The following is a 14,243-nucleotide window of genomic DNA, read 5'->3' on the forward strand; positions in this document are numbered from 1 at the left end:
CCCTATATAGATCGCACAAGTCCCCCTGTGTTATATATCGCCCCCATAGTGCTGCCCATGGCCCCTATATAGATCGCACAAGTCCCCCTGTGTTAGATATCGCCCCCATAGTGCTGCCCATGGCCCCTATATAGATCGCACAAGTCCCCCTGTGTTAGATATCGCCCCCATAGTGCTGCCCATGGTCCCTATAGATCGCACAAGTCCCCCTGTGTCAGATATCGCCCCCATAGTGCTGCCCATGGCCCCTATAGATCGCACAAGTCCCCCTGTGTTAGATATCGCCCCCATAGTGCTGCCCATGGCCCCTATATAGATCGCACAAGTCCCCCTGTGTTAGATATCGCCCCCATAGTGCTGCCCATGGCCCCTATAGATCGCACAAGTCCCCCTGTGTTAGATATCGCCCCCATAGTGCTGCCCATGGCCCCTATAGATCGCACAAGTCCCCCTGTGTCAGATATGGCCCCCATAGTGCTGCCCATGGCTCCTACATAGATCGCACAAGTCCCCCTGTGTCAGATATGGCCCCCATAGTGCTGCCCATGGCCCCTATAGATCGCACAAGTCCCCCTGTGTCAGATATGGCCCCCATAGTGCTGCCCATGGCTCCTATATAGATCGCACAAGTCCCCCTGTGTTAGATATCTCCCCCATAGTGCTGCCCATGGTCCCTATAGATCGCACAAGTCCCCCTGTGTCAGATATCGCCCCCATAGTGCTGCCCATGGCTCCTATATAGATCGCACAAGTCCCCCTGTGTTAGATATCTCCCCCATAGTGCTGCCCATGGCTCCTATATAGATCGCACAAGTCCCCCTGTGTTATATATCGCCCCCATAGTGCTGCCCATGGCCCCTATAGATCGCACAAGTCCCCCTGTGTCAGATATGGCCCCCATAGTGCTTCCCATGGCTCCTATATAGATCGCACAAGTCCCCCTGTGTCAGATATGGCCCCCATAGTGCTGCCCATGGCTCCTATATAGATCGCACAAGTCCCCCTGTGTCAGATATGGCCCCCATAGTGCTGCCCATGGCCCCTATAGATCGCACAAGTCCCGCTGTGTCAGATATCGCCCCCATAGTGCTGCCCATGGCCCCTATAGATCGCACAAGTCCCCCTGTGTCAGATATCGCCCCCATAGTGCTGCCCATGGCCCCTATAGATCGCACAAGTCCCCCTGTGTCAGATATGGCCCCTAGGCTGCTGCCCAAAGTAAAATAAAACCCTCTTTCCTTATCTCCTGCAGCGCTGAGCTCCCTCCTGTCTCCCTCCGTGCTTCTGTTCTTCCACTTCCTGGTTCTCAGTGCGGTCATGTGATCGGCACAGCAGGCTGAGCTCTCTGCCTGCCTGATCAGTGGAAGCAGGGACACGGGGAGAAACGCTGCAGGGGTAAGTAAAGATTTTTTATTTTAGAATGAGCAGGTGGGCATGTGCGATCACACTGGGACGCAGGCTCATATAATATGCACCGCTCCCCCAGCCCCTCACTGCGTGCGATTTCAGCACCATTGGAGATGGACAGCGGCTGTGCATATTATATGAGCGGGTGCAGGAGATCAAAGGCTGCAGCCCGCAGCGTTCCCCTGTGCTCCAGAGCTGCTGCCCCCACCTCCCCTGGACGCTGCAGTGTACATATATATATATATATATATATATACACCCCCCCCCCGTATTTCCGGCGTATAAGACGACCCCCCACTGTAGCCATTATTTTAAGGGGGTAAAAAGTCGTCTTATACGCCAGTATATACGGTAACCCTGAGATTGTTGATACTTTTCAACATGTTTTTTTTGCACATTTATAGGGTTTGTGTAAAATGATGTCCAATTTGCCATTTCTTCTCTATTTTTTGTGTTGCTACAATACATACAAAAGAAATAAATGTGTATAACAAAATGTGTAACTGTAATAATTTTCTAGGAGAAATTCTTCATTTTTTGGAACACTTTAAACCATGACTATGTATGTAAGTATTGTTAAAACCAGAAGTGTACATACACTATCTAAAACGAAACAAATGCAGGTTTTTCTCACTATCTGACATGAAATCAGAATAAACCTTTCCCGTTTTAGGGTAATTTCACACGGTGCGTTTTTCGCGGCGTTTTTGCGCATTTTTCGGGTGCGTTTTTGCTCAGAAAAACTGTATGACTTTGCTTCCCCAGCAAAGTCTATGAGTTTTCATTTTTGCTGTCTGCACACAGCGGTTTTTTTAGCTGCGTTTTTGTGGTGCCCACAAAAACGCAGCTAGTCAATTATCTTTGCGATTTTCACTGCGTTTTCCACCCATTAAGTTCAATGAGATGTTCAAAAACGCAAATTGCAAATATAGCTGCATTTTAGTGCGTTTCTATGACTAAAAACGCAGCTATAAACGCAAGGGGTGGGTAGTAAAGTGACATGTACAGGAAGAGGATTCCTTCTGTCAGTAAACACAGAAGCGTGAATCCTCCCAGTACAGCCACCGCTGCTTCAATCTCCCGTTCTGCGCCATGTCTGCTCCCCTTGCGGCACCAATGCCGGGCGGGAGATGGAAGCAGCTGCGAAATCAAAAGTGAACAATAGAAAAAAAGTCATACTCACTTGTCTGCAGATTCCCGACATGTCCGCTCCCAGCTCCTCTTCCTGGTACCGCCACCCCCGCTCCGGCTGTGTGCAGTCTCCCCGGGCACGTCCAATGGCTACAGGACATGGCGGTGATCACCTGATGCGGTCACCTGACGCATCAGCTGATCGTAAGTCTCGCGGTGACGCTGGCTATTTAGCGCCTAGCCGGCTTAACCTATCAGCTGATCCTGCGGTCAGGAGACTTCATCAGCGATTACTGGCAGCTCCTGCAGCGATCGGACGGGATCAGACTCCCGTCTGATCGCTCCAGGAGCTGCCGGTAATTAGCACATAAGTGAGTATTGTCCCTGCGTGTGCCGTGAATCACGGCACATGTGGGTTGTCTAAGTGCAATCCGGGCTCCGTTCTCCGTGGCCCGTGATTGCACTTAGAAATCAACTCACCTGTGCCCGCTCCCGCTCTCCGTGGTGCTGTATCCTCCCGCGGTGCAGCATGCAGCCGGCGCTGACCCCTGCAGCAGCTGCTTCCGGGTCGGCTGTGTCGTGCATCATTAAGATGCGCGACAGTAATCAGCCGGCTTAGAAGCAGCAGGGAGGACAGGCTGCACAGAGCGTCGCTGATGCCGGGTGAGTTAAAATGTTTATTATTTTAAATGCACGTTTTTTTCTGGCACGTGTTTCACGGACCACACCACAGCGTGGCCCGTGGGACATCAGTGATGCCAGAAAAAAATGGACATGTCTCCGTGCGGCAATCACGCACACGTGGGTACGCCGCACGGAGACATGTGCAGTGAAAAATCACTGACGTGTGAGTAGACCCATTCATTATAATGGGTCTGCGTATGTCAGTGATTCTGGTACGTTTTAAGAAAAGCACAAACGTACCAGAATCACTGACGTGTGAAAGGGGCCTTAACCTGACATCATCTGATCGCTTTGCCTTCCAGCAAACCGATCAGATGATATTGGATCCGGATTGGACAGCGCGGGACCCTTGACCCAGGATTACTGCGGAGGGGGGTTCTTTATTTCAATAAAGATGGAGTCACAAATTGTGTTGCGTTTTATTTTAAATAAAAATATTTTTCTGTGTTGTGTTTATTTTATCTGTACTAGAAATTCATGGTGGCCATGTCTAATATTGGCGTGACACCATGAATTTCGGGCTTGGGGCCAGTTGATAATGTACAGCTATCCCTAACCCCATCATTACCCAGCGAGCCACCCGTCACCAGGGCAGCTGGAAGAGTTGGATACAGCGCCAGAAGATGGCGCTTCTATGAAAACGCCATTTTCAGGGGTGGCTGTGGACTGCAATTCGCAGCAGGGTTGCCCAAAAAGCTTGGTCACTCTGAACTGCGGATTCCAATCCCCAGCTGCCTAGTTGTACCTGGCTGGACACAAAAATTGGGCGAAGCCCACGTCATTTTTTTTTTTTTTTCATTATTTCAAGAAATCCATGAAATAATTTAAAAAAAAAAAAAAAAGGGATTCCCTATATTTTTGGTTCCCAGCCGGGTACAAATAGGCAGCTGGGGGTTGGGGGCAGCCCGCACCTGTCTGCTGTACCTGGCTAGCATACAAAAAGATGGCAAAGCCCACGTCATTTTTTTGGGGGGGGCAAAAAACTCCTGCATACAGTCCTGGATGGAGAATGCTGAGCCTTGTAGTTCTTGAGCTGCTGTCTTCTTTCCTGCATACACTATTGGATGGAGGATGCTGAGCCTTGTAGTTCTGCTCCCCCTGCCTCTCCCTCCAGCATACAGTCCTGGATGGAGCATGCTGAGCCTTGTAGTTCTGCAGCTGTCTGCTCTTCTGCATACACTAGTGGAGAATGAAGAACATATTGAAGAAGGAAATGACATCAGACCTTTGTTCTTTTTTTTTTTCAACAATCTTTAATGGCATTGTTCACTGGAAAAAAAAACCACATAAAAACGCAGTGAGCAAAAACGCAGCAAAACGCAGTAAAAACGCATGCGTTTTTGCCACGGGTGCGTTTTTTGCCGCAAAAAATGCAAAAAACGTGTCAAAAGAACGCAGTGTGTGAACCTGGCCTTAGGTCAATTAGGAACGAAAATTATGAGAGAGAGAGATTAAAGGAGTTTTTATTACTTTCTGCAAACTCAAAAGTTTACATACACTGAGAGTACTATGCCTTTAAACAACATGGGACAGCCTATATGATGATGTCACGTCTTTGGATGCTCCCGATAGGTTTATTGCCAACATCTGAGTTAGAGACACAACTGTGAATGTATTTTAATGCACACCTGAAACACACTACTTCTTTGTGTAGCATCATGGGAATGTCAAAAAGAAATCAGCCAAGATCTCAGAGAGAGAAAATTGTGGACTTGCACAAGTTTGGTTCATCCTTGGGTGCAATTCCCAGATACCTGAAGGTGCCTGGTTCATCTATACAAACAATTATATACAAGTACAAACAAGATGGAAATCTCCTGCCATTATACCGCTCAGAAAGAAGACTGGTTCTGTGTACCAGAGATGAACATGCTTTGGTCAGATATATGCATATGAACCCAATTACAAAAGCAAAAGACCTTGTGAAGATGCTGGCAGAAGCTGGTAAGATTGTGTCATTATCCACAGTGAAATGAATACTGTATCAACATGGGCTGAAAGGCCACTCTGCCAGGAAGAAGCCATTACTCCAAAAGAAACATATAATAGCCAGATTAATGTTTGCAAATGCACACAGGAACAAAGACCTTAATTTTTGGAAACATGTCCTGTCGTCTGATGAAACTAAAAGTGAACTGTTTGGTCATAATGACTATCGTTATGTTTGGAGGAAGAAGGGAAAAGCTTTGAAGTCTAAGAACACCGTCCCAACCGTGAAACACAGGGGTAGCAGCATCATCACACAGAGCAACTCGGCACATACGGCAGCAGCCCTGGCACATGTTGCAAAATGTTTTCTGCAGCGGTGATCCAGGTTTGCTGAACGTCCCTGGAGAGAATCCAATCTAGCCAAAGATTCATCCATTATATGTTTATGCTCAAAACATACAACTCTGCCCTTCACCTTTCCAAACAAGCATACTTCAACACCCTCATCACCTCACTAGCCAACAATCCTAAACAACTCCTTGATACTTTCCACTCCCTCCTCTGACCAAGAGTTCAGGCCCCAAGCACCAACCTCAGCGCCAACGACCTGGACAATTATTTTAAAGAAAACATTGACCATATACGCCAGGAAATTTCCTCACAGCCTCACAATATCACACAATCTCTTCCCTCTTACACTAAGGCGGGCTTTGCACGTTGCGACATCGCAAGCCGATGCTGCGATGTCGCACGCGATAGTCCCCGCCCCCGTCGCAGGTACGATATCGTGTGATAGCTGGCGTAGCGAAAATTATCGCTACGCCAGCTTCACACGCACTCACCCGCCCTGCGACCGTCGCTCTGGCCGTCGCCCCGCCTCCTTCCTAAGGGGACGGGTCGTGCGGCGTCATAGCGACGTCACACGGCAGGCGACCAATAGCGGCGGAGGGGCGGAGATGAGCAGGATGTAAACATCCTGCCCACCTCCTTCCTTCCGCATATCCTACGGAAGACCGCAGTGACGCCAGTAGGAGATGTTCCTCGCTCCTGCGGCTTCACACACAGCGATGTGTGCTGCCGCAGGAACGAGGAACCACATCGGACCGTCGCGTCAGCGTAATTATGGATTACGCCGACGCTGCAGCGATGATACGATTATGACGATTTTGCGCTCGTAAATCGTATCATCTAGGCTTTACACACTACGATGTTGCATGCGATGCCGGATGTGCGTCACTTTCAATTTGACCCCACCGACATCGCACCTGCGATGTCGTAGTGTGCAAAGCCGCCCTTAATCTAGCTCACTTTCACGCTTTGGTCCGGTCACAGAAATCACCAGGCTCCTAGCATCTTCTCGCTCCACTACCGGCACCAGTGACCTATTCCCTCACATCTCCTTAAATCTGTCACCCCAGCTGTCAATACTCAACTAAAATATTCTATCTCTCTCTCCTCTAATGTATTTCCCTCCTCCTCTAAACATGCCAGCATACACCCATTACTTGAAAAACCATCCCTGGACCAAAACTGTGCTGCTAACTATATACCAGTCTCTAATTTTCCCTTCATCTCCAAACTCCTGAACGCTTGGTCCACTCCCATCTGATCCGCTATCAGATACACATTTGAAATTTTTGTCTTGGCACGCTGTTCGTGTGTGTGATTCTGGGCACGATTATACTGCCATATGAGATGTATGCTGGCAGTACCCTTTATTAATCACCTGGACTCCCCTGAAGATTATACCATATGAAACGCGTCGGGAGTATGTGTTTCGTTTTGCAATTGGAGGCTTCTCGTTTTGGGCCTCTATATGGGATTTGAAGAGCTGGGTGACAGTTCCCTGGAGAGCCTTAACTCCTTACCATTTGCCCCGTGTTTGTCTTCAGGATCTGGTAAGGTCGTTCCCTTTTATTTGGGGATTTTATACTACGGTGCCCAGATCGTTGCTACATATTTGATTGGCTTTCAAGATACCTCTGGATCCCACCCCTATTATTGGTGGTGTTAGGGATCAGTGTCTGTGCACAGCCCATTACACCTTATATATACTATGTGGTGACTGATTACGGTCTTAGTTTACCACCTCTAGCCCAACAAAACGATAGTGGTGTTATTAATTGGGCCTTTTTCAGCCATGCCCCGTTTTCAGTTTTATGGATACCATTGCTGATAACGTGTCTGGTTTTTTATCTCACCTAGTGAATTTTCTCACTTTTTATACGCATATCATTAAAAGTTATATTTTAGGTCTCTGTGTTACCTTCTGCACCTCTTGATTCAGCTATTTACTTTTGTGAGTACTGTGGATCCCTTAGGTATTCTGCTATTTGAATCAGTCTCTAATCTCCCCTTCATCTCCAAACTCCTGCAACGCTTGGTCCACTCCCATCTGATCCGCTATAAGATAACTCTCTCCTCGACCCTCTACAATTCGGTTGCCGCTCCTTACACTCTACTGAAACTGCTCTTACTAAAGTCTCTAATGATCTACTAACCGTTACATCTAATGGTCACTACTCCCTGCTGATTCTTCTGGATCTTTCTGCTGTATTTAATACTGTGGATCACCAGCTCCTCCTCACTATGCTCTGCTCTATCGGGCTCAAGGATACAGTTCTCTCTTGGTTCTCCTCTTACCTCTCTGACCGCTCTTTCACTATATCTTTTGCCGGCTCCTCCTCCTCTCCTCTTCCCCTTATGGTTGGGGTTCCTCAGAGTTCAGTCCTTGGCCCCCTCCTTTTCACAGTATACACTGCCCCTATTGGACAAAGCAAATTTGGTTTCCAGTATTATCTCTATGCTGATGACATCTAACTGTACACATCGTCTCCGGACATCACCCCTGCATTATTACAAAATACTAGCAATTGTTTGTTCGCTGTCTCCGACATCATGTCTTCCCTCTATCTAAAACTAAATCTGTCAAAAACTGAACTTCTCACGTTTCCTCCCTCTCCTAAATTTCCCAAACCCAATATTACCATTTCTGTGTGTGGTTCTACAATTACATCCCAGCAGCACGCCCGCAGTCTTGGGGTTATATTTGACTCCAATCTTTCCTTCACTCCCCACATTTGTTCACTCACTCATTCATGTCACCTTCACCTCAAAAACATCTCTAGAATTCGACCTTTTCTTACTGTTGATCCTGCAAAACCTCTTCCTGTCACTCTTATTCCTTCCCGCTAGACTACTGCAATTCTTTACTATTTCTCCCTATTACTAAACTCTCCCCTCTCCAATCCATCCTGAATGCTGCAGCCAGGATCATTTTCCTCTCCAACCACTTCACCGATGCCTCTGCTCTGTGCCAGTCACTGCACTGGTTGTCTATTTGCTATAGAGTCCAATATAAACTTATCGCTATCCTCCAAAAACCTCTCCACAGTGCTGCCCCACCCTACATCTCCTCCCTCATCTCTATCACCCTACCTGTGCCCTCCGTTCTGCTAATGACCCAAGACTGACATCCTCAATAATTCGAACCTCCCACTCCCATCTTCAAGATTTCTCAAGAACTACACCAATGCTCTGAAACACATTACCAAGAACAATTTGATTAATTTAAAACATCCACGAGTTTAAGCCTATCACTTTACCTCCCTCATCTAACTAGTCCCATTCTGCCCTTCATAAAATTTACTTCCAAATCTTGTCCCTTGTATCTTTTGGCTGCATTCCTCTTCATGTACTTTTTTTTTTTTACACTCCATACTGGCGACCACTATATGTAGCTGTATATGTACATACATAAAAAACACCAAAAAGAGGAATAAAAACCTCCAAAAGTTAAGCAAAAACTCACAGACTAAAGGCAGAAGATGTAAACTGCCCAGGCCAAAAAAGACCTGCATGTGTGAACAGTGACCTATGCAAGCCACAAGTGTGCAATTTTACTACCATCTCCCTTTGCACCTGTGATGTTTCCATTTAATGGAGGTCTTGCTGCATCCTGGCAGTACATTAGTCTTTTTTGGCCTGGGCAGTTTACATCTTCTGCCTTTAGTCTGTGAGTTTTCACTATATGTAGCAGGTTTTCAATTGTCTAATATATTGATTGCTGGACCATATATGGCAAGTACCCCCCCCCAATTCACCTTTTGTGCCTTCCATATTTCCTCGTAGACTGTAAGCTTACGAGCAGGACCCTTATTCCTCTTGGTATCTGAGTTTTCTTTATTTTGTAATGTCTCATTGTCTGTACATGTCCCTTCTGAATTGTAAAGCGCTGCGGAATATGTTGGCGCTATATAAATAAAAATTATTATGTTTTGCTGCAGGAGAGACTGGTGCACTTCACAAAATAGATGGCATCATGGGTAAAGAAGATTATGTAGCAATACCGAAGCAACATCTCAAGACATCAACCAAGAACTTAAAGCTTGGGGGGAAATGGGTCTTCCAAATGGACAATGATCCAAAGCATACTGCCAAACTGGTTACAAAATGGCTTAAGGATAATAAAGTCAATATTTTGGAGTGGCCATCACAAAACCCAGATCTCAATCCTATTGAATATTTATGGGCAAAGCTGAAAAGGCCGGTGCAAGCAAGGCGACCTACAAACATGGCTCAGTTATACCAGTTCTGTCAGGAGTAATGGGCCCAAATTCCTATCAACTATTGTGAGAAGCTTGTGGATGGATATCCAAAACATTTCACCCAAGTCATACTGTTTAAGCACAATGGTACCAAATACTAATGAAATGGATGGAAACTTCTGACTTTGCAAAAAGTAATAAAAATGCCTTAAATTTCTGTCTCTCATTATTCTGGCATTTGGAAAATATAAAGAATTTTGGTTCCTAATTGATCTAAAACATGAAAGGTTTAATTCTGATTTCATGTCAGATAGTGAGAAAAACATGCAGATGTGTTTTTTTAGATAGTGTATGTAAACTTCTGGGTTCAACTGTAACTATATACACTGGAGATTAAAATTAAAATCAAAATTTAATCAAAATTAAAGAACAACATACAATTTCCTAAATGTTGCAGTCATTGTGTATGATTATATCCTAACATGAGGAAACTCGCAGTATTTTAAGATTATTTCATAAATTGAATAATATAAATGAAAAAAAAACATTGTTCAAAATAAGAGAACACTTTCAGATACCTGCAAGTTATTGGTGTTAATCTGGCCCTTGGTGCTAATTTCCTTAATTATATGACAAACCCTATTTAACTGGCAGCCTAATTTTCCAGTTTGCACTGACTCTGCAAAAATGGTATGCTGTTCCAAAGTGACTGAAACCCTCCAGCAGCAGGTTGTCCAAATGAAGGCCAAAGGGGTGACCCTATCAGCCATAGCAAATGAAGTTGGTCATTCCAAGTCTGTGATTCTGAGAATATTGCTTCTTTACAACATAAACTCTTTCAAGTCCCCCAAGAAAGCTGGTCGCCCTCAAAAGACAAAAGCAAAAAAGGACAGAGTAATGTGGAGAATCTGCATGGGTAATCGTTTGAATACTGCAGCTGGAATTGCTCACCAGTTCAGTATTGAACAGGGTAAGGCGGGCTTTACACGCTGCGACATTGCTAGCGATGTCGAGCGCGATATCACCCACCCCTGTCGCACATGAGATATGTGGTGATTGCTGCTGTAGCGAACATTATCGCTACGGCAGCTTCACACGCACATACCTGGTCGGCGACATCGCTGTGACCGCCGAACAATCCCTCCTTCAAGGGGGAGGTGTGTTCGACGTCACCGCGACGTCACTAAGCGGCCGGCCAATAGAAGCGGAGGGGCGGAGATGAGCGGGACATAACATCCCGTCCACCTCCTTTCTTCCGCATTGTCGGTGGAGGCAGGTAAGGAGATGTTTGACGTTCCTGTGGTATCACACACAGCGATGTGTGGTGCTGCAGGAACGACAAACAACATCGTACCGGCAGCAGCAGCGATATTATGAAAAGGAGCGATGTGTCACCGATCAACGGTTTTTGACGTTTTTGCGATCGGTGATCGTCGCTCCTAGGGTTTACACGCTGCGATGTTGATAACGGCGCCGGATGTGCGTCATTAACAACGTGACCCCGACGATATATCGTTACCGATATCGCAACGTGTAAAGTCCGCCTAAGAATGGGTCTCATCATACAATGTCATGACGTTTAAGAACATTTAGACTGAAAGTGTACTCTGCAGTGACCAAATAGAAATAAATCAAAAGGCTAGACACCTTTGGTGAGGAGCATGTTCTGTGGACAGAGGAGAAGTGTCCGAAGTTCATTTTAGTGATGAAAGCAAGTTTAATTTATTTAGGCCTGACAGGAAACATTGTTTGTCAACAAACTGGGGTAAGACTGTATCCAAAGTGTATTAAGAAGTCAGTGAAAGGTGGTGGAGGAAGTGTCATGGTTTGGGGAATGTTTTCTGCAGCAGGAGTTGGACCTCTCATACAGCTACATGGCAGAGTGAATGCAAGTGGGAATCAGAACCTTCTTCAAACAGCATGTGGTTCCTTACTTGCGTTCATTACTCAATCAGCCAGTAAAACAGGTACAGCAGTTCCTTAAAACAGAAAACATTGAAACAATGAAATGGCCAGCACAGAGTCCTGATCTAAACCCAATAGAAAACCTCTGTAAAATCCTTGGTGACAAAGTTATGGCTAAGAAACCCACAACAGTCAAAAGAAGAGTGGAGGAGACTGGAAGAAGAGTGGACCAAAATCCCACCAGAGCAGTGTGAAAGACTCGTGATATCCTGTGGCTGCAGATGTGTTGAAGTCATTTAAAGCAATGGCCTGTACACGTCCTACTGATTGGTGAGTGTTGTTACCATCAGAAAATGTAGTTATAATAATCTCTGTGGTACACTCATTGCTGTTCTCTAATTATGATCGTCATGACTTGGGCAAAATAAAGACTTTGGATCCTTTGTAAAACACTGTTCTAGTGGCATGGTGCACCCCTTACAACACCTTCAAATGTTGATCAATGTAGATTACATTATTTTGAAGAAAAAAAAACAAGTAATCATACATTGTTCTATAATTTTGATCTCCAGTGTGTTATGGGGTCTCTGACAGATTTGGATAAAGGTGGTGAATATCCCAATCATCAGTCAGGGTCCACCGTGCAGTGATGTTAAACTGCTGCTGGCAACCCGAAGGTCAAGCGGATAATACAGAGCTAGGTAGCTGGGAAATAATATAAGCCTGTCCCAAGTTAAAAGCCACTTGGGCCAGGACTATTGTGAAGCCTGTTAACCAGGGCTGTGGAGTCGGTAAGCCAAACCTTCGACTCCGACTCAGACTCCTCAATTTCCCTTGCACCGACTCCAACTCCACGACTCTGACTCCTACATAAATTGCTTATAGTTCGGTGAAAAGTGTATTGTAGTACATGAACATGTGTATATGAACATCAGACATTTAAATTTTTTATGATACAATAATCAAGATATTTGAATAAAACATAAAATATATTTATTGGAATACAACTTTATAGATTACATATATATCTTGTGTGTATGTATATATATTTTTTGTGTTCTAAAGTTGTATTCCAATAAATATATTTTATGTTCTATCTAAATATCTTGATTATTGTATCATAAAAATTATTAAATGTCTGATGTTCACATTGCACTACAATACATTTTTCACTTAAATATAAGCATTATACTAAATGTTATTATTTAGTATGTTTTTGCTGAAAACTGTTTTTTGCCACTTACATAGTGTTATATATAACACTATGTAATACACTATGTAATGCACTATGTAATACACTATGTAAGTGGCAAAAACAAGTTTTCAACAAAAACATACTAAATAACCTTTGTGCAGTCCATTAATTTGTTGTAAGAAATAGAACTGCCTCCATCAGATCCTCCTTCGCAGATGACCTCAAATCTGACCTAATAATTTTAAGGCTAGAGAACAACCTCTCTACAGTAACTTGGGCTGGAGGCAAAGCTGTAACCACATGGGCAACATCTCTAACAATTTCCGGGTATAAAGGAATTGCCTCATGCACAGTCAGTTTTGATGAACGGTTGAATTTTTCTATTCCTTTGAGAGCAAGTGAAAAATTTTACTGAAATCTGGTCAATCTGCTTGCTATAGGAGATGGTGTGAAATCTTTTTCCTTGCGGCAACGCTTTGCCTGCTCAATGTCATCCAAATACTTGTCAAAGTTAAACTCCTCATCTGATGAGGATGAAGATATGGCAGCAGTAGCTCTGTCAGGTCCCAAATCCTCTTGCGCCTGGCAGTCCTGTAGCCGCTCATCCTAACTGCTACCTCACTCAAAGCTTCTTTTCCTTTAGTAAGCTGTTGATCATCAAGCAGTATACGATGACTTGGGTCCACATAAACAGCTGCAAGAAGAATTTTATTTTCCGATAGCTGTGTCTCTCTCCGTTTCATTGAAGCAGAAATGCCTTGCGATTAAACCTCTTCTTTGGGACAGGCAAAATAGCAAGTTCTTCCACTTCCTTATGAAAATGCCAGGAGTTTAATCCTCAGCTTGTAATTTTTGAGTCACGGTAAATGGGTGATTAAGCAATTCCTTCAATTCAGCCACCTGTGTCCATTGACCTTCATTTAATGTTACTTGAGGGTTCACCATATCTATAAGAAACGATTTTAGTTCAAGCAATCGCTCAGTCATTAAATAAGTGCGGCCTCAAAAAGTGGCTTGATCAACAATTGCCCCTTTCCCAGCACGTTTCTTTAAGATGGAATCAATTTTAGGGGTTCTGGCGGCAATAACCAACTTCCTCACTTTTCCAATTAGATTTCCAGCATGTCCGCCCAGTTTCACACATCCGGCTTTTCGCCGATTTGAAGGATGCAGTGCACGCCAGTACAGTACGATACAGTACAGTGGCAGTGCCGCAACTTCTGGGTCACATGCTCCGGTCACATGACAGCATATGACCGGTGTTTGTTGCGCTGCCACTGTACTGTATACACTGTACTGGAGTGCGCCGCATCCGCCAAACCGGCGAAAAGCCGGATGTGTGAAACCGGGGTCCCTCTTCCAAAACTATATCTTATTGCCAGCTGCAGCGTGTGCACAACACAGCGCATGTGATGAATATGAAAGTGTTTTGAAGCAGCTTCGAT

Source organism: Anomaloglossus baeobatrachus, chromosome 5 (genome assembly GCF_048569485.1).
Source record: "Anomaloglossus baeobatrachus isolate aAnoBae1 chromosome 5, aAnoBae1.hap1, whole genome shotgun sequence".
NCBI classification, from domain to species: Eukaryota; Metazoa; Chordata; class Amphibia; order Anura; family Aromobatidae; genus Anomaloglossus; species Anomaloglossus baeobatrachus.